Genomic DNA, 19,540 nt, shown 5'->3' on the forward strand with positions numbered 1-19,540 from the left:
TCTGACTATACCTCATTCGCATTTATGCATATTGTGCACCCTGCAGTTAGGGCAAGTGTGAGAAAAATGTGACTACCGATATCTTATAAGCAAAAAATTACTCTAGCGGTTACCCACTGGTACATCTTTTTCCTGTAATCTTGTGACATGGGGTCATTCTTTGGTCACTTACTTATGTTAAACATTTCCTAAGCCTGTACTCTAATATGGCTAAGCTAAAATCTTACAGGCCTCAGCCTGTAGGCCTTGCGTTTCAGCCCTACTTACTTACATACTTAATACATAATTACCTCTTCTAAATACTTGTCAATCTTATACTTCTATAACCCTACAACTTAAATCTGTTTTGCTTACAATGATTATATGTGACATAACATCACACATAAATGAACAATAAACTCAAATCATTGGTTACAAGCTGCTTTCATTTTCCTTCTAAACAAGGTCAGCTTTTTAGCACTACTGCCTTCTTTCTCAGCTGTGGGATTGTGGCTTTTTGCGCATCTAGTCAAGTGTTCTTGAACACTCCCCAATTATCATTCACATTTTTTGAATGAAATTCTTCCTCCTGATTTGATTCAAATTTTGTGAAACTGGCCCTTTTAAAGCAGTGTGTGTGTGTGTGTGTGTGTGTGTGTATTACTGATTTGGGCTTAATTCTGTTTGCACATTATAAATGTGATCAAGTCATGATAATTTGTACCTAAGATACCATTAATTTTTAGTTCTGTGATCAGTTCTTCTTACTCTATCAAGACAAGTTTTAATATAGAATTCTCCCATTTTGGATGCAACACTTTTTGAATTAGGAAATTCTAAGAATGTTTTAGTACTGGCAGCATGAAATCTCTAGCCTCACTCAAACTGAAGTCCCCCTGATCACTCTGTTTGTTTTCCTACACATGGTAAATAGGTGCATAAGGAGACAGTCATTGTGTTAACTGAGTATGACTGAGTGGTCTGTAACAGATACCCCATCTTGAGCTGTATCTGTTAGGACATTGATCCATAAACATTCAAGATTATTTTGTTCCGAGTTATCAATGTCTCAGAAATGGGTAATGCTATTTTTGACATAGTGCCACTCGCTGTCCCCTGTTGCCCAGTCAAGCCTTCCTAAATAGGTTTTAACCATGGATTTTAACATTCCAATAGTACAAACCATCCCACAAGTTTTCAGTAATACCAATTAGATTAAATTTATGCAAATAAATGAGCAATTCCAGTTCCTCTTGTTCGTTACCCAGGCTCTTGCATTGGTATATTGACAATTAAAGAATTTCTTCTCTTAGTGTCCTTTGGTTCCTTGATTAATTTTTGATTTTGTGCAAAATGAGTGCTCATATCTTCCCTCTTTTTACCCTCCCCTTTTATTAGCTTAACCCCCTCCTGACTACTCTAGTCAGCCTGTGCCCAAGGAGATTGCTTCCGCTTCTGCTGAAGTAGATGCCATCCAAACTATGCCGCTTCCTCTCCTTATAGAATTGGACAAATGTTCTACAGAACCAAAACCCTCCTCCACTTACTAAGCCATCGATTCACTTCCAGAATCTTCTGCATTCTGTCTTCCTTTGCTTGTGGGACAGGAAGGATCTCAGAGGATATTACTGGGACAGTCTTCTTCTGAACACTTCTTCTGAACACTTCTGAGTATCCTGAAGTCATTTACTATCTGCAAGCTATCCCTCAGCACAGTGTCATTAGTGTTTATATGAACAAACACTAATGGATCCTTACCTGTCAACTTCAGAAGCCTAGCCAAATTCTGAGCGATATCTCTTGACTCCTCTGGGAAGGCAGCATCATCCTGCTGTCCACCTGTCCCTTGCAGAATGTTCTTTTGGTTCTTCTGAGTATGGAATCCCCAGCAAGAAGTGTCTGTCTTCCTTGGATGACTTACCACAATTTAGCCATCAATGGCTAGGTACAATGTTCCATGCCTTTAGCTTCACCATAGGTGTTTAAATCCTCCACCTGTCTACCTAGCCCACATTCAGTCCTAAGTGAGCAATGATGGCTGTCAGAAAATTCATGATCACTTAAATCTTGGGATTGCTGAATGAGCAACCTTTGTTTAAATTATTATTGCAGCCTTGTATGTAGTGGTTGGTCGTACCTCAGCCCCCATATCAGTGAGAAACAGAAATCAGTAGAAAATTAAGTGAGAGCAAAATAGTGTGTTGGTCCATTAGCACACATATGGAGGAAGAAAGAAGAGAGACAATCTCATTATACTTGCATTTAATTCTAGCAATCAAAAATACCAGAGAAATAAATCCACTGCAGATGTCAGATTAAAAAAAAAGTCCTCAGAAATAGTGGTGTTAGAGGTCCCTCAAGAAACTTAATCTTAAAGAACACAACGAGAAGGGTACGGGGGTGAGACACAAGGATGATGGAACCAAGTAACATAAGCCATAGTGAGCCAGCTACAGTTTTAGAACAATTTAAGCCAGGGGAGGAAAGGGGGCCCTCTGAGGCAGTATTTTTTTTTCAGAAATAGCCTGCCTTGACCTCAGTGGCTACCGTTGGGTGCTCAGCACTTTTGAAAATCAGGCATCAGATGCATGGACATAAAAATATTTGCTTCAGAAACTACTAATAATGAAGAGGACAAGAGGGGAAGGAACCAGGACGACTTACTGAATAGTGTCACATAACACACTGTGCCCAGGAGCGGCTCTAGGCACCAGCTAAACAAGCAGGTGCCTAGGGTGGCAAAATATATGGGGCGGCATAATGCTGGGGCCCCAGCTCATACCTCAAGCAGCATCCTGGGCTGGACCCTGTCCGCCCAGGGGGGCGGTAACCAGCCTGTTGTTCTGCTGCCAAGTGCAGCTGGGCAGGGAGCCAGCTAAGTGGGGAGCGTGTCCCCGCAGCTGTTGCGCGGGCACCAGCCACCCCCACCCCTCAGGCGGGAGCTGATAGCGCAGCCCTGCCCTGGCTGCAGAGGACGGGCCGCTCCTCCTCGGCTTGTCCCCGCTGCTGCCACCTTGGAGGGTGGGGGGGTGGCTGCAGACCGCGGGAGAGCGGCGCAAACAAGCCAAGGAGGAGTGGCCGGTCCTCTGCAGCCAGAGCAGGGCCGCGCTACCAGCTCCACCTGGAAGGTGGGTGGGGGGACAGCTGCTGACCGCAGAAGAGCAGAGGGAGCCGGTAGCGCAGCCCTGCCCCAGCTGCAGAGGACGGGCCCCTCCTCGGCTTGTCCCCTCTGCTCTCCCATGGCCAGCGGCCATCCCCCACCCCCTAGGTGGGAGCCGGTAACACGGCCCTGCTCCGGCTGCAGAGGACGAGGGAACATGGCGCCCGGGCAGGCCGCTCCTCCTCGGCTTGTCCCCACCTCTGCCTCCTCCTCCTCCGCCCCTGCGCACCGTCTCCTGCCAGGGCAGAGGAGACTGGAGCAGAGCGGCAGTCCGGGCTGAGCCCAGCTCGTGCCGGGGCCAAGGCGAAGACCAAGGATGAGCGGGGCTAGGATCCAGCAGCAGCCCCATCCCCTGGCCCTGGGAGTGGCGGTGACGGGACATGAATCCACCTCGAGCCCGATCTGCAGCAAGGTAAGAGTTGGGCTGGGCGGGAGGGTCCTAGGGACCCCTGGGGAGCTTCTGCCTTCTGGAGCCCCAAAGGCTGCTGCCTCCCTCCCCAGCCGCTCACAGCACTCCAGCGCCTGGAGTCTCCTTCTGCCTCCCCTGCTGTGGGGGGTGAGTGACCTGGCAGGGAGGGGCAGCATCTGTCCAGCAAGCCCAGCACCTCTTCCTTGGCTCCTCCAACCCCGGAGTTCTCTCCATTGCATGCCCCTCGGGCTCCCAGCTGGGCGGCCTCAGCGCTGGGAAAACACCAGCAGGGCTGGGGCCAGTGTGTATCCGAGCTCATGGGGAGCTCTCTCACCCTGATGACTAGCACCTTACCTGCGGCAAGTACAGCAGTGCGATAGGAGTGTGACTTGAAAAATACCATGTCATGTTGTGACACGGTCACTCAAATCACGATTACATGTGTGTACTTTGCTGCCCTATTGGCGTCATTTGTGCTAATTTCCGTTTTGCGTTGGTGCCCGTGGTTATAGGGCTAAAATGCCGGGACAAAAACGAAAACGACTTGTTAAAATTAAATGTTAAAATTACACTAGTAGGAAATTGTTTTATTTCACTAACTACACATTCTCTGTTTTCATTTTTTTTAAATTTTAAACAGTCAAAACAAAACTGCAAAGTGCAAATGTGTAAAAGCCAAAAATAAAAAGCAGCGGGGGACGGGCAGCCAACATTTTTTTTTGCTTGGGGCAGCAAAAAACCTAGAGCCGGCCCTGACTGTGCCAGAGAGAAACTCCGCCCAGGAAAGGGTGTGTGTGTATTCATTTGCTCTCAGGGATACAGGATTGTGTGAAGGGGCGAGGCATGGAAGGAATGTGGCTACCAGAGCTCTTGGAGCATGTAAGGATTCAGTTCATGCAGCTTCCGTGGAGATTTGAGCGTAAATTAAACTTCCCATCCTTCCCCAGGAAAGCCTGCAGAGTGAGTGCCCTGTTTCATCATGAATCCAGAACGATGATGCTCAGCTGTGGTTTTCTTCATTCCCCCTACAAGCAGAATGGTCCAGTTTTCACCTTCCCTGCAGCAGAGAGGAGTGAAATAAGTGTCATTTTATTCTGTGTGTGTAAATATACATCTCACCCTTTTATCTGGATTATGTTGTGCTGATGTTTGTTCTGGTACAGTGTGACTGGTAATTGGCACTCTGCAATATGTCATCCTACTTTCTGCCCCAAGCTTCCTCTTCATTATTATTAGATTTCTGAAGCGTATATTTTTATGTCCGCTTCATTTGGCCAACTCCATGCTTCCTATGAGATAATCTTGGCAATAGTTTAAATGGCAAAGTTCTTTCTCAAAGGAGTTGCCTTGATAATATCCTAGTAGATAATTCTCACCTGCCAATATGTATATTACACATGTGTGTTCACACACATACCACGTGTATGTATGTGTACATGCACTGTTAAATTTTATAAAAATATACATCTAATGCTCAAGTGCTATTATTTCACATCGAATCATATTCTAGACAGCTGCAGCAGTACAGGAGCCAGCAAATAGAGCTGTAAACAGGGGAGTTTGCAGAGAGAGTTTGGGGGAAGACCAAGAGAGGCAGAGGAACACACAGGCTACTGAAGGGAGTGTGCAGTGTTCTAGCAGTGTTTTGGTGCTTGTTGGGGGGTTGTTTTGCTGTGGGTGGTGGTGTTTTGGGTTGGTTTGTGTTTCCCAGATTTACAGGATTTAGATGGGAAGCCTATGACAGATACAGAGGCAGCAGTTTTAGTGACCCAAGCAGTGGAAGACACAATGAAGATGACTAGATGTGGAAGCTGTGGCATGTACATGATCCTAGAGGGGGTACCTGAAAAGAGTTTGTCTGCATGAAGTGCCACCCGATAGAGCTGATGGAAGAAAAGATCCAAGTACTGGAGATGCAGGTGGAAACTCTGGTCAAGTTCAGAAGGGGGTTTGAGTGAATGATGGAGCAAAGACATGAGTCTGAAGGGAAAAGCTCAGACTTGCAGATGGAAGCAGGACCAAAGAACGCTGAGGGGAGACTGCTGGGTGAGGAAAGTGGACAGTGGAAGCATGTGACTAACAGGACCAGACAGAGGGAAAGACGGGCCAGTGAAGGAGAAATAGAGCTCAGGAACAGGTTTGCAGAGTTGGAAAATGAAGAAGGGGCACAGCAGGTGGTCGCTGAAGGTGAGAGAGCAAGGAAGAAGAGAAGAGCAGCTAGTTCTACAAGAAGAGGGGAGGAGTCAGTGGAGGCTACACCAAATATGAGCCCCAGGAGGATTCAGGATGGGTTGCGGAGGACTGCAACGGTGAATAGGAATCAAGAGAACATGCAGCCAGAGGGAACAGGGGATAGACTGGAAAATCACACTGTCATCAGGAAAAGGCAGGTCTACGTGATGGGGGATTCCTTGCTGAGAAGAAGAATAGACAGGCCTGTAACCAGAGCTGATCCGGAGAACAGAAGGGTGTGCTGTCTGCTGGGTGCTAAGATACGAGATGTGGGACCTGAGGCTGAAGAGGATCCTAACAGAAGCGGGAAAGAATCCGTTGATTGTCTTTCATGTGGGAATGAATGATATGGCTAGATTCTCGCTGGAACATATCAAGGGAGACTATCCAGGCTGGGGAAGACACTTAAGGAAATGGAGGCTCAGGTGATCTTCAATGGGATTCTACCTGTTCCTAGAGAAGGGCAATAAAGGTGTAACAAAATTATAGCGATCAACAGCTGGCTCAGGCAATGGTGCAATAAAGAGGGCTTTGGGATGTATGGCCACTGGGAGGCATTCATGGACAGAGGACTGTTTTCTCAGGTTGGACTTCACCTGAGTAGGGATGGAAATAGACTTCTGGGATGGAGGCTCACACAACTCATTAAGAGAGCTTTAAACTAGGAATTTGGGGGAGATGGTTTGGAGATGTCCAGGTAATCTCCATGCTGGATTTTAACATTGAGAGAGAAGAAAACAAAGCAAGAAAGGATACTGTTGTGGGTAGAAGAATGGACATATGGAGGAAGGGTACCATAGATACAATTCTAATAGGTGATACTGGCAGTAGAATGTCTGGCCTAATTGGGTAAAGAATGTGAGTGAAGCCAAATAGCAATACACCAATGTGAGGAGCCTAGGTAACAAAATGGAGGAACTAGAGTTACTGATGCAGGAAGTGAAACCAGATATTATGGGATAACAGAACATGGTGGAATAGTAGTCATGACTGTTCTACGGGTATTGAAGGGTAGGTACCATTTAGGAAAGACGGAAATAAAGACAAAGGTGATGGAGTAGCATTGTATATCAATGATGAGGTAGACTGCAAATAAATAAGAAGGGATGGAATGGATAAGACGGAGTCTTTCTGAGCAAAAATTACACTGGGGAAGAAAGCTACTAGAGCCTCCCCTGAGATAGTGCTTGGGGTGTGCTACAGACCGCCGGGATCTGATTTGGATATGGATAGAGACCTTTTTAATGTTTTTAATGAAGTAAATACTAATGGGAATTTTGTGATCATGGGAGACTTTAACTTCCCAGATATAGAATGGAGGACAAGGGCTAGTAATAATAATAGGGCTCAGATTTTCCTGGATGCGATAGCTGATGGATTCCTTCACCAAGCAGTTGCTGAACCAACAAGAGGGGATGCCATTTTAGATTTGGTTTTGGTGAGTAGTGAGGACCTCACAGAAGTAATGGTTGTAGGGAACAACCTTGGTTCGAGTGATCATGAGCTAATTCAGTTTAAACCAAATGGAAGGATAAACAAAAATAGATCTGTGACTAGGGTTTTTTATTTCAAAAGGGCTAACTTTAAAGAATTAAGGAAATTAGTTAGGGAAGTGGATTGAACTGAATAACTTGGGGGATCTAAAGGTGGAGGAAGCCTGGAATTACTTCAAGTCAAAGTTGCAGAAACTATCATAAGCCTGCATCCCAAGAAAGGGGAAAAAATTCATAGGCAGGAGTTGTAGACCAATCTGGATGAGCAAGCATCTCAGAGAGGTGATTAAGAAAAAGCAGAAAGCCTACAAGGAGTGGAAAATGGGAGTGATCAACAAGGAATGCTACCTTATTGAGGTCAGAACATGTAGAGATAAAGTGAGAAAGGCCAAAAGCCAAGTAGAGTTGGACCTTGCAGAGGGAATTAAAACCAATAGTAAAAAATTCTATAGTCATATAAATAAGAAGAAAACAAAGAAAGAAGAAGTGAGACTGCTAAACACTGAGGATGGAGTGGAGGTTAAGGATAATCTAGGCATGGCCCAATATCTAAACAAATACATTGCCTCAGTCTTTAATGAGATTAATGAGGAGCTTAGGGATAATGGTAGGATGACAAATAGGAATGAGGATATGGAGGTAGATATTACCACATCCGAGGTAGAAGCCAAACTCAAACAGCTTAATGGGACGAAATCGGGGCCCAGATAATCTTCATCCAAGAATATTAAAGGAACTGGCACATGAAATTGCAAGCCCATTAGCAAGAATTTCTAATGAATCTGTAAACTCAGGGGTTGTACCATACAACTGGAAAATTGCTAACCTAGTTCCTATCTTTAAGAAAGGAAAAAAATGTGATCCAGACAACTATAGGCCTATAGTATGCAAGGTCTTTGACTACTTTTTCCTTCAAATAATTTTCTAGGACATAGAGGTCAATGGTAATTGGGACAAAATTCAACATGGTTTTACAAAAGGTAGATCGTGCCAAACCAACCTGATCTCCTTCTTTGAGAAGGTAACAGATTTTTTAGACAAACGAAATGCAGTGGATCTAATTTACCTCGGTTTCAGTAAGGCATTAGATACAGTTCCACGTGGCGAATTATTAGCTAAATTGGAAAAGATGGGGATCAATATGAAAATTGAAAGATGGATAGGGAACTGGTTAAAGGGGAGACTACAATGGGTCATACTGAAAGGTGAATTGTCAGGCTGAAGGGAGGTTACTAGTGGAGTTCCGCAGGGATCGGTTTTGAGACCAATCTTATTTAATCTTTTTATTACTGACCTTAGCACAAAAAGTGTGAATGCACTAGTAAAGTTTGCGGAAGACACAATGTTGGGAGGTATTGCCAATACAGAGAAGGATCGGGATATCATACAGGAAGATCTGGATGACCTTGTAAACTGGAGTAATAGTAATAGAATGACATTTAATAGTGAAAAAGGCAAGGTCATGCATTTAGGGATTAATAACAAGAACTGTTGTTATAAGCTGGGGAGGCATCAGCTGGAAGTAACAGAGAAGGACCTTGGAGTATTGGTTGATCACAGGATGACTACGAGCCGCCAATGTGATATGGCCATGAAAAAAGCTAATGCATCAGGGGAGGTATTTCCAATAGAGATAAGGAGGTGTTAGTACCGTTACACAAGGCACTGGTGAGACCTCATCTGGAATACTGTGTGCAGTTCTGGTCTCTCATGTTTAAGAAGGATGAATTCAAACTGGAACAGGTACAGAGAAGGGCTACTAGGACCATCCAAGGAATGGAAAACCTGTCTTATGCAAGCAGACTCAAAGAGCTTGGCTTGTTTAGCCTAACCAAAAGAAGGCTGAGGGGAGATATGATTGCTCTTTATAAATATATCAGAGGAATAAATACCAGGGAGGGAGAGGAATTGTTTAAGATCAGTTCCAATGTGGACACAAGAACAAATGAATATAAACTGGCTATCAGGAAGTTTAGACTTGAAATTAGATGAAGGTTTCTAACCATCAGAAGAGTGAAGTTCTGGAACAGCCTCCCAAGGGGACTAGTGGAGGCAAAAGACATATTTGGCTTCAAGACTAAGCTTGCTAAGTTTATGGAGGGGATGGTGTAATGGGATAGCCTAATTTTGGCAATTAATTCGTCTTTGACTACTAGCGGTAAATATGCCCAATGGGATGTTAGATGGGGTGGGATCAGAGTTACTACAGAGAATTCTTTCCTGGGTGTCTGGCTGTTGAGTCTTGCCCACACGCTCAGGGTTTGGCTGATCACCATATTTGAGGTCGGGAAGGAATTTTCCTCCAGGGCAGATTGGCAGAAGCCCGGGGGGGGGGGGGGCGGGTTTTCGCCTTCCTCTGCAGCGTGAGGCACAGGTCACTTGCTAGAAGATTCTCTGCATCTTGAAATCTTTAAACCATGATTTGAGGACTTCAATGAATCAGACACAGGTTTGATACAGGAGTGGCTGGCTGAGATTCTGTGGCCTGCATTGTGCATGAGGTCAGACTAGATGATCATAATGGTCCCTTCTGACCTTAAAGTCTATGAATCTACTAAAAGCATAAATCCGTCTCAAAAAATCAGGTACCAGTATTTAAAAATCAAGACACCCTAGTGGAAATGTCAATTGAAAATATTCCAGTTAGCAAACTGGGTTTTGGAACAGAGCTGAAGCTGTATTAGTCTGTTGTTTTGGGGGTACTGGTCCTGCAGAAAAGACCACTAGAAGCCATTAGAGGATTACCATCCTTTATTCGTATCCCTGCATAAGGGCTAGGCATGATCTAGGCTGATTGGTGGGATAGGGGGCCCTCTGGGGAGTTCAGAGAGCGTACATTAGATGCCACCTAGCATGCAGTGCTACATTTCCCCATGCCAATTACTCTTTCTCCTTCTCTCCAATTTAGACTGTTAAATGGATTGGGGGCTACCAGAAAGGAAAGGCTACATTAGTATATCTTTTGGCCGTGTGCATCTTTTATTTATCTCTGATAATTTTCAAGAATTAACCTGTGTGGTGTCAACCTGTTCGATCTGTGTTTCATCTGTAATTTCTGTCCTGTTCTGTAGTATTGGATAGAGAGTTTCCTTTGTGTTGCTGACATTCAAGCCAGGCATCTTTGTTCATCTTGAGTACTGTGTAATACTTGTCAGTTTTTCCTGACCTCTTGGTTTAAATACACCCTGCTCCACACCCACCACTGCCATCACTTGTCAGTTTTCTGTACCAGCTCTTGGCTGGGATGGTGCCCATCCTTTCCTAGTACTATTACATTTTAATCACTCCCTGTTTACACTATAATTTCATCCAGGCATTGAGATCTTAAAGTACCCCTCTATTTAGCTGGCCATGAACATGGGAGCGGAAGCATTTCAGAGAAGGTAAACCTACAGACTCTGGATTGAAGCCCTATCTCTAATAATGTAAATGCACTTCTAGGCTCTCTCTGAGATGTGCCGACATTACTGGTACCAATATGTACCACCATTTCCAAAGATTCCTTCCCAGCATTCACTAGACCAGTGGTCACCAACCGGTCGATTGCGATTGACTGGTTGATCCCAGAGGATCACCTGGTCGATCTCAGAGGATCACCTGGTCAATCGCAATCTCTGGCGGCACAATGGGGTTGCTGCTAAGACAGGCTGCCTGTCTGCCCTACCCCCATGTTGATCCAGGAAGCAGCCAGCATGGCCCCTTGGGTGAGGGTCAGGGGTATCGCTCCATGTTCTGCCCCTGCAGCTCCTATTGGCCAGGAATGGGGAGCTGTGGCCAAAGGGAGGTGCTGGGGCAGTGCTTGCAGAGGGGGCAGCACACAGAGCCACGTGCCCCCTGCCTCTCCCCCCGCCCTCCAGGGCCACAAGGGTGCGTTGACCCTTGCAGGAGCAGCGTCCGGCTGGGTTAGGAATGGAGCCTGCCTTAGAAGTAAGTGCTGCCTAGCGGGAGGCTACACCCCAAACCCTAGCACTGAGCCCCTTCCCAGAGCCAGCACCCCAATCCCCCTCCTGCACCCAAGCCCCAGCCCTGAACCCCTCCCAAAGCCACCACCTCATAATTCCTCCTGCACCCTGAACTCCCTCCTACACCTCAACCCAAGCCCTGACCCCCCCCCAGCTCTGGCACCCCATGTACCCTCCTGCACCCCAACCCCCTGTCCCAGCCCTGATCTCTCTCCCAAAGCCAGCACCCCATACCCCCTTCTGCACTCCAGCCCCCTGCCCCGGTCCTGATCCCCCTCCCAGATCCAGCACCCTGTACTCCCTCCTGCACCTCAGCCCGGAGCCCCAGCCCAGAGCCCACATCCTGCACCCTCTCCTGCACCCCAAAACTCTGCCACAGCCCGGAGCCCCCTCCTGCATCCCAAGCCCTGGCCCCACGCTCAGCCCAGAGCCCCCTCCCACACTGCAAACCCTTTGTCTCCAGCCCAGAGCCTGCACCCCCTCCCAAAGCCCAACCCCCTACCCCAGCCCGGTGAAAGTTAGTGAGGATAGGGGAGAGCGAGTGACGGGGGGGGGCAGGGAATGGAGTGAGTGGGGCAGGGTATCAGGGAAGAGGCAGGGTAGATCCTATGTTGCCCTTAAATTCAAAAAGTGACATTGGGTGTAACAAGGTTGGAGGCCACTGGTCTAGCTTATGAATATTGCCCAAGGGTGAAACTGGTTTCAGTGCACAGGTTCTGCTCAAGGTCCTACATACCAGCTGTGCCCCCACTGTGTTTAAGTAGCACACAGGATTTCGTGTGGCTGTTCTACACTGAAGGGATGAGTATCCCAGTACCCTTAAAAAAAAAGTTGCCAGGAAAAATATTTCTTTTTTAGATTTTGAAAATATGGTCAACACAACAGTAGCACCTTAACCTGTTTTTTCTTCAGCAGGTATCTTTCAGCAATGCATTTATAGCAGTCTTGTTGAAGAACTTGGGTGGTTGATGGAGTGGTCTCCCTTACTCTGGTGGCCCTTATTCACTGGTAGCAACAGAGCTCATGTGTCTTTTTATAGTACAGACCATTGCTACTTAATGTGGGACTATACAGTGCCAGGCTGTGCAGAGCCATGCCTGCTATCTGCTGCAGAAGAAGCACCACGTATTGGGTATCTACACATTCAAAAAAAAAAATATCTCAGTCGTAACAAAATGTATATGCTAGACAGTCATGGAAACGAAGAAGCTGAGAATCCCAGAGGAGTTAACCCCTCCCTTCCTAAGCAAAGGAAATTATTTGAGTTTTTTGAACTGTCTGCCAAAATGTAATAAGATATGAAAGGGGTAAGGATCTTCATTTCATTAATACAGAGTCCCAGCAAATGTCAATTTCTGGTGCTAAACTGCTTTGGGAAATGGGATTCTATTCAGATTCCAGCAAATAGTTCGCAGTCCAGCATTTTGCTTCAGCTGCACAATTCTCTTCCTCATACGTTATCTGCAGTACACTTTAAACAGTAGAGTGAGCTTATTTTGGCTTCATTCCTTTACACGAAGAGAGAATTTTGATTTGTTATATATTTCACAGCTACTGTAGATTCCCTCTCCATCTTAAATGGTAGTTTATTAAGATTAAGTGCTTTCTTATGTAGATGTATTGAAAGGACCTTTTGATTTGGTTTAAATTAAATTTGATTCAATTAAAATGGAAGATAGATTGAAACACTTTTGTGAAAGGAAAATGAAAAAGGCTCTCTGAAAGGGAAGCAAAGCTCCAGTAGACATGGAATCAGAAGATAGCTATCAAGTAGAGAGACTGGTTTTGAAAATTGGGTACCAGCAAAATTACCTGCACGTACGAATTTAACCTTATGGTATCTGCTTGGCGCACACAAAGAGAGGGTCGTGTGATTGTTACCCAAAGAAATTATCCAGGAGGGAGTGAGTGAGTGACTGGGTCAGAGCAAGTATTGCCTCATTAGTATTCAGCACAATGGCTCTCGCATGAAGGAGAAAGAGAAAAAGAAACATGAAAGAGGAGATTAAAGGAGAGCAATGAGAGCAGGAAAAAAAGGATTTGTTTCTGTGCTATGAGCCCATTCTCTCTCTCTGTTCTCTACCCCATTTCAAACTTTGCTGAAATCTGTGTATCAGATATGTGGTGTGTTCCCCAGACAAGGCAGGAGAGAACTCTATTGTAGCATGTGTGGGATACTGAGACTCCTGTGAGTCCCCTCAGAAGATGCCATCAATCATGAGCAGAAGAAGCCTGAGCATAACATCTCACCCAGACAAGGAATATATATTCTATTTAGGGGTTCTGTGGTGGGGCACTGGTCTGTTGCTATCACATGCTGAAAGTTTTCCAGTCTCTTCTTTTTTACCCTTTGTTGCAATCGCATGCCGTTACGTTATGCAGTTGCTGTTAGTTTCTTGATATTTCTCCCCCGACTAAAGCAGAGAGGAATGGACAAGATGCCGCTGTTTTGTGGTACAAGATTTTGAGATGGGGAGAGAGTCGCTGTTTTCTTTTGGGTCTGGTATCCTCGGTCTCCCTATGGAAGCTCTTATAGTTTTTCAGCACTCTTTACCTCTGTCTTTAAGAGTGTAGTGCCGGAGTGTGATACCTTCCCTCATGCAGAGTCATTCCTTACTCCACAAGTAATCCCGTTGCGTTCAGTGGCACTATTCAGTGGTGGAGGGTTCTATTCATTGCAAATAAGGGTATTGCACTCTTGCCCTTAAGTTGCAACCACCATCCTGTTGGGCAAGGGGAGTTGAGCAGGATTTCTTCCAGCTTATCAACAATGTTCCTGTATCAGCAGGAGTGCTGGCTGTCGGATGATGTCAGGCACTTTCTCCTTCTTGGTTCTGAACCTGCTGCCCTTTATATTATTATTATTTCATTTATTGCTGGAGCACCTAGGAGCCCCCATCGTGGCCAAGGGTCCCATCATGTACACACTGTCCAAAGATGTAAGGAAAAGGCTTCCTCGCCCCGAGGGTTTTACAATCAGACAATAAGTCAAGCGATAGAAAGTGGATATAGGCGGCAAAGAAGTACAAGGAAACAATAAGACATCGTTTTTCTCAGTCCTGCTGGCATTTAAAGTAGGGGAATGAGACCAGCTCTTCTCTTCCATTTGATGCTACATCACTGTGACATTCCCCAGGGTACAGTCTGGATGGTTGAACAGCTGTGTCCCCTCAGTTCTCCCACCTGGGGTGCCTTTTACACTGCTTTGCTGTGAGAGCAGCCAGTCCTGGCCTGCTCACACACTTCTGGCCCAGCCTCCAGCATGTAAATTACTCCCAGCTATACTGTATGAATGCTACAACAAGCCCTCCTTGAATTATGCTGCAGGGCAACACCAGCAAATTCCCAGTCCCAGACTTCCCCCAGAAATGGGCATCTTGTACTGCCCAGCAACCTTCTGGACCATAGAATCTCATATAAAGTCCATCATTTCATTAATAGAAAATAATACACACAAACCTTGTTGTTTCAAATGAAGTTTCCCAAACACATACTGGTTTAGATAAAACAAGTTTATTAACTACACGAAGAGAGATGTTAAGTGATTACAAGTAATGAGGCATAAAAGTCAGAATTGATTACAAAGAAATAAAAGGTAAAACGTAAACTAATACCTAAGTTAACAAGCTAAGTGAATTCAAAGCAGAGGTTTCTCTCACCACATGCTTTAGCAGTCTTATTGGCTGGAGTCCTTTCAGCTAGGACCTCTCCTCCAGTTCATTGTTAATTTCCTTGTCCTTCTCGTGGTGTTGATGCAGGGAGAGAGATTTGGGGGGCTCTGTTCTCTTTTTCCTATAGTTTTTTTTTTTTTGAAAATTATCTCCTCCTGAGATTCAGGATACAGCCAGTCTCTGGAGATGGGAACCTCCAGCTGTTCATTGCTGAGATATAAATTTCTTGCTCACATCCTTTTTCCTGCCAAAGAATGGCCACTTAACCAAGGATGGTTCATTTGATTTAGCTGACACCTGGCTAAGGTGTCAATTTGCCTTTTATCTCTAAGGAACTGGTTTGTGGCTGTTTCCCCAGATTTAGAATATGTCTTAGTAACATCATAGAGTAAAATATTATAACTTTACATACACTATTACCACACACATTTTACCAGGACAGTAATGATCAGCAAATTGAGTTTTCAAATGGTATCTCACAAGGTATACTTTGTACAAAATCCATTATAGTTTTGTAAAACCTGTGAGCATAGAAATACAGACTGTCACAATCACATAGCAACAAGGTCACCAGAAAACAGTTTGTTGTTGGGTTTAGTTTAAAAACAAAATCGATTCTTAGTGTTCATTAAATGTTCTGGAGTGACAGCCCTGATGACTGAAATTGGCATCCAGACAGCATGGTGAAAGGTGTCTTAGAAATCTGTGCATAACCAGGAAGAGAGGAGTCCTTTTTTTATCTATGGAATAGATACACCATGGGCAGCAACCCTGTAAGCACCACAATGTGAGTCACTTTGTACTATAACCCCGAGAAGGTAATTAAGTCTCCAAGCTCAGACTTAGCCGAGACTTCCAGCAGAGGTGTCACATGTGGCAGAAGTTTGGAGGTGTGAATGCTTGTCCACTAGGAATTGAACAGACACCAATTTATTATGCATAGGCCACGTATGATGGTGGTAGCTTTCAGGCACTACCGGAATAGACTAGATTAGCCATGGCCAATTTCCAGTGAAAGGCTCCATATTCAATTACCAATCTCTAGAGCTATCCAGACACCCTCCCCCACCTCCCAACACACACACACACACACACACACACACACACACACACACACACACACACACACACACACACACACACACACATATATGCAAAAGTTACAACTGTGCCTGTACAAACTTTCTCTCAGACATGGAGGTAATATTATAAGTCACTTATTAGTGACTTATCTTTAGCAGCACTGATCCACTACTGATGAACCACTGTGTTTTGTTTTGTCAGCTATGTACAAACTAAGAGGGAGTTTCATATTCTTGCTTACATAATTTTCAGTTTTAGAAGCGTTTGGATAGTTGTTAGCAAAATATCAGGAGTGTCAAATGTTTCAACTCTCAGACATGTCTTAAAGGGTATTTTTTTTCTTGTTAGTTTTGAGGGAATCAATCCTTCAGAAACATACATTTAAAAAGTGTAACTAATGTTAAGATATTGATTTCAAAACACTGACTGCAAGGACATTTGAATCCTGGTTGACACTTTGTCCTAATTTAATTGGTTGTTCTTGGGTATTGCATAGTCTCAGTTAGTGTGACATTGCACATTAAATGAACATTGAGTGCTTATTTTAACTTAGATTTTTCACATTTCACAGTGGTATTGTTATTTAAACTTACAGTAGCCTTCCTCCTTAGAGATATATGTATCTCAGAGAGCTGGAAGGGACCCTGAAAGGTCATTGAGTCCAGCCCCCGCCTTCACTAGCAGGACCAAGTACTGATTTTGCCCCAGATTTCTAAGTGGCCCCCTCAAGGATTGAGCTCACAACCCTGGGTTTAGTAGGTCAATGCTCAAACCGCTGAGCTATCCCTCCCTCCAAAAATCATAGAATATCAGGGTTGGAAGGGACCTCAGAAGGTCATCTAGTCCAACCCCCTGCTCAAAGCAGGACGCATCCCCAAAAATGGTGTGTTTGTTTTTTTGCCCTGATCTCTAAATGGCCCTCTCAAGGATTGCACTCACAATCCTGGGTTTAGCAAGCCAATGCTCAAATCACTGAGCTATCCCTCCTCTCCTTGTTGCTTGACAGTAGTGCCTAGGGGAAGCCCTGTCCATGCAAGTTTTTGAGTTTTCCAAGTAAAAAAATCACATGGACTTTTAAAATGAAACTCTACTGAATGCTGAGTTCACTCGGTAAAGGAAAAACAATTAAGTTCAGGTTTAAAATGCAGCCACTAACAAGTACGTTTCATAACTATTTTTTCGGTGCCATATGTTGGGTTTATTAAGTGCACAAATATGTACTCCTCTTAAGAGTTGCAATAGTATGTTAGGTGAATGTGCATTAAGAATAATAAATAGATAATGGTTAAATGCATTAGGTATTATGGAGCCCTAATATACAATATCTATTATTGTTAATTCATGTTGCCAGCATACATTTTAATAGTTCCAAAGGAATCCTTGTGGTGCGTGCTGTGAAGGCATATTAAAACAATACACAACCATCGCCTAAATCCTAATGGGTCCTTTGACATAAAAGTAATGCTAGATCCAAAGCAGTATGTCTGCGATTCTACTCTGTGTTAATGGCACCTATTATGTTTTTATTTTTTGCAATTTTAGCAAAAAAAAAAAAAGCATAATCTCAAATTACAGCGAGTGTATATCCTATACAATATGTATATATACAGCTATGTTGCTTTCTATTTGGCCATATGAATTATTTTAGAATGGAGCAGGTCAAATTAATCTCTGTACCTTTATTGTGAAAGTTGAAGTAAAGGTTCCTGGCAATATGAGGCTGTTAACTACCTTGAAGATTCTTCACTGATTTAAAAAAAAAGAATAGTTGAGGATGCTCCTTTTTAACAGCTGGATGTCCACTAGACCAAATAACTTAATGCATTTCAAGGATATGAAATGTCCAGAATCTTTGACCTCAATAAATGCAGTAACTCTGGGATAAAGAATTTTTCAATTGCTGGAAACCGAAACTTGGTAGCTGGCATGAGGTCAGATACAGTATCTGTTGTACCAAAGGAAAACCGGGCATTGAACAATGCAGAAGGTTAATAAACAGCACAAATAAAAGGGATTCTATTTCGCTGGTGCAATCCCTAACACAATAGCGTAGCTTAGAAACATAATGCACAGAAGCAGTGATCAAGAATTAATCAAATATCAGGTGGAAAGCAGAACTGGGGCTAAAAAGGACAGAATTAATAAAGCAAAGGGTGAGATAAAACGAAGTATTACACTGGAAATTTGTTGGTCAATTAGAATGATGGAATAAAGGTATAGAGATAAAATCCAAAGTGCTTTTAAAGTTGCAATAAGTTAATATCCTACAGAGAAATACTGTGATATTTTCTTAGCTCAGATAGTTAAAATAATAATAATAAACTTTCCTGAGGTATTTCAAGATTGTAAAAATACCAAAGAACTAATCCTTTTACTGTAGCACTAGGAAGGAAACCTGCTAATCCCCATGAATGACTCTGTATCCTGATTGTCATATCTGCTCAAATATCTGACTGACAGCTTCCTTGCAGTCATACCTTTCTTGGAGACATTGTGTGAGCTTCTGGCCCTAAAAAGGCTACTCTTTCAATACAGAGTCGCATGTAGCCCTTTTGAAAGTGCATCCACTGTATTTCTTTTTACAGTCATTGCTACTTGGTTGTTCCCTCCCATTTGTCTTGGCTGTACCACAGCAACACTGAAAGTTCAAAAGAGTGCGTCAAAATTTAGAACTATGGTGATGTTGATAGTCGACCTCCATTCTGTCCTGCCAAGTGCAAACCTGTGTGCTTGGAACTTCTCTTACACACTATGCAATTTATGAAACCTTTGATTCGTTGTCAGTAAGAAGTTCAAAGTCAGAGTTATTTGTGTGGCAGAAGATATTTCCTGCCACCAACTCCATTTTGGTTGTGCTCAATGGGAACTGTTCAAGTTGCTTAGGTTTAACTGTGCTTGGCAGAATTCAATTTTCATTTTTTTTAAATCATTTCTTTGGATAATATTGATTATTTTTCAACATTTGTTGAGATTTTTATCAATTCAAATGTTCACAGTTGTACAAACTTATGGGATTTAAGCCCTTTTTATCTATGTTTGTTTATTTAAATTTAAATAATTGTGGGAAATTATGTGAGGGCAGACAATTGTTTAATGATAGACAATGTTATTATTTAAAATTTGAATCTTAAGAAAACCATTCAGGCACAACTCATTATCATCTAATGTTAAAATATACAAATTAAATTTCCTTAAATCAAAAAGTTGGACCTGTTTTTACTGTTCATTCGTTGGTCCATTTGTAGCAAGCCTAAATCACAAGTCTAGAACACTGGGTTTTAACTCTAATAAGTTTTCATACATTTTTCTTACTTTGTCTGTCTGTAAATTTCAGTTATCAGTAGAAATGCTTTTTTCCCCATTTATTGTGTACGGTGAAACCAACCTTTGCCTATAAATATCTAATCCTTCCAAGCCTCGCTTTAACTAAGTAGATAAAATCAGATTTGTCTATCCTAAAGAGCAGATTCTCAGATACCTTCTGCAGAAGACTGTGACTGCTCTTTCTCTCCCCATCTGTTAACTTCTGGGGGGCAGTACTCTATCTGATT

At 43.6% G+C, this 19,540-nt stretch overlaps 1 protein-coding gene across 10 annotated transcripts in view; it reads left to right on the forward strand.

Moving 5' to 3' along the window:
* FHIT (fragile histidine triad diadenosine triphosphatase) overlaps nt 1–19,540 on the forward strand; it is a 1,100,662-nt gene that overhangs the window by 673,823 nt on the left and 407,299 nt on the right. Inside the window, exon 1 of one of the 10 annotated variants that reach the window (XM_030569094.1) lies at nt 3,137–3,551. The exons of the other annotated variants lie outside the window; for them this stretch is intronic. The gene's annotated coding sequence lies outside the window, so the exon portion shown is untranslated. Of the gene's footprint in view, nt 1–3,136; nt 3,552–19,540 lie in introns of those variants that run through there. 10 annotated transcript variants of the gene reach the window in all.

The sequence above is a fragment of the Gopherus evgoodei genome, chromosome 7, assembly GCF_007399415.2.
Source record: "Gopherus evgoodei ecotype Sinaloan lineage chromosome 7, rGopEvg1_v1.p, whole genome shotgun sequence".
Lineage (NCBI taxonomy): Eukaryota > Metazoa > Chordata > Testudines > Testudinidae > Gopherus > Gopherus evgoodei.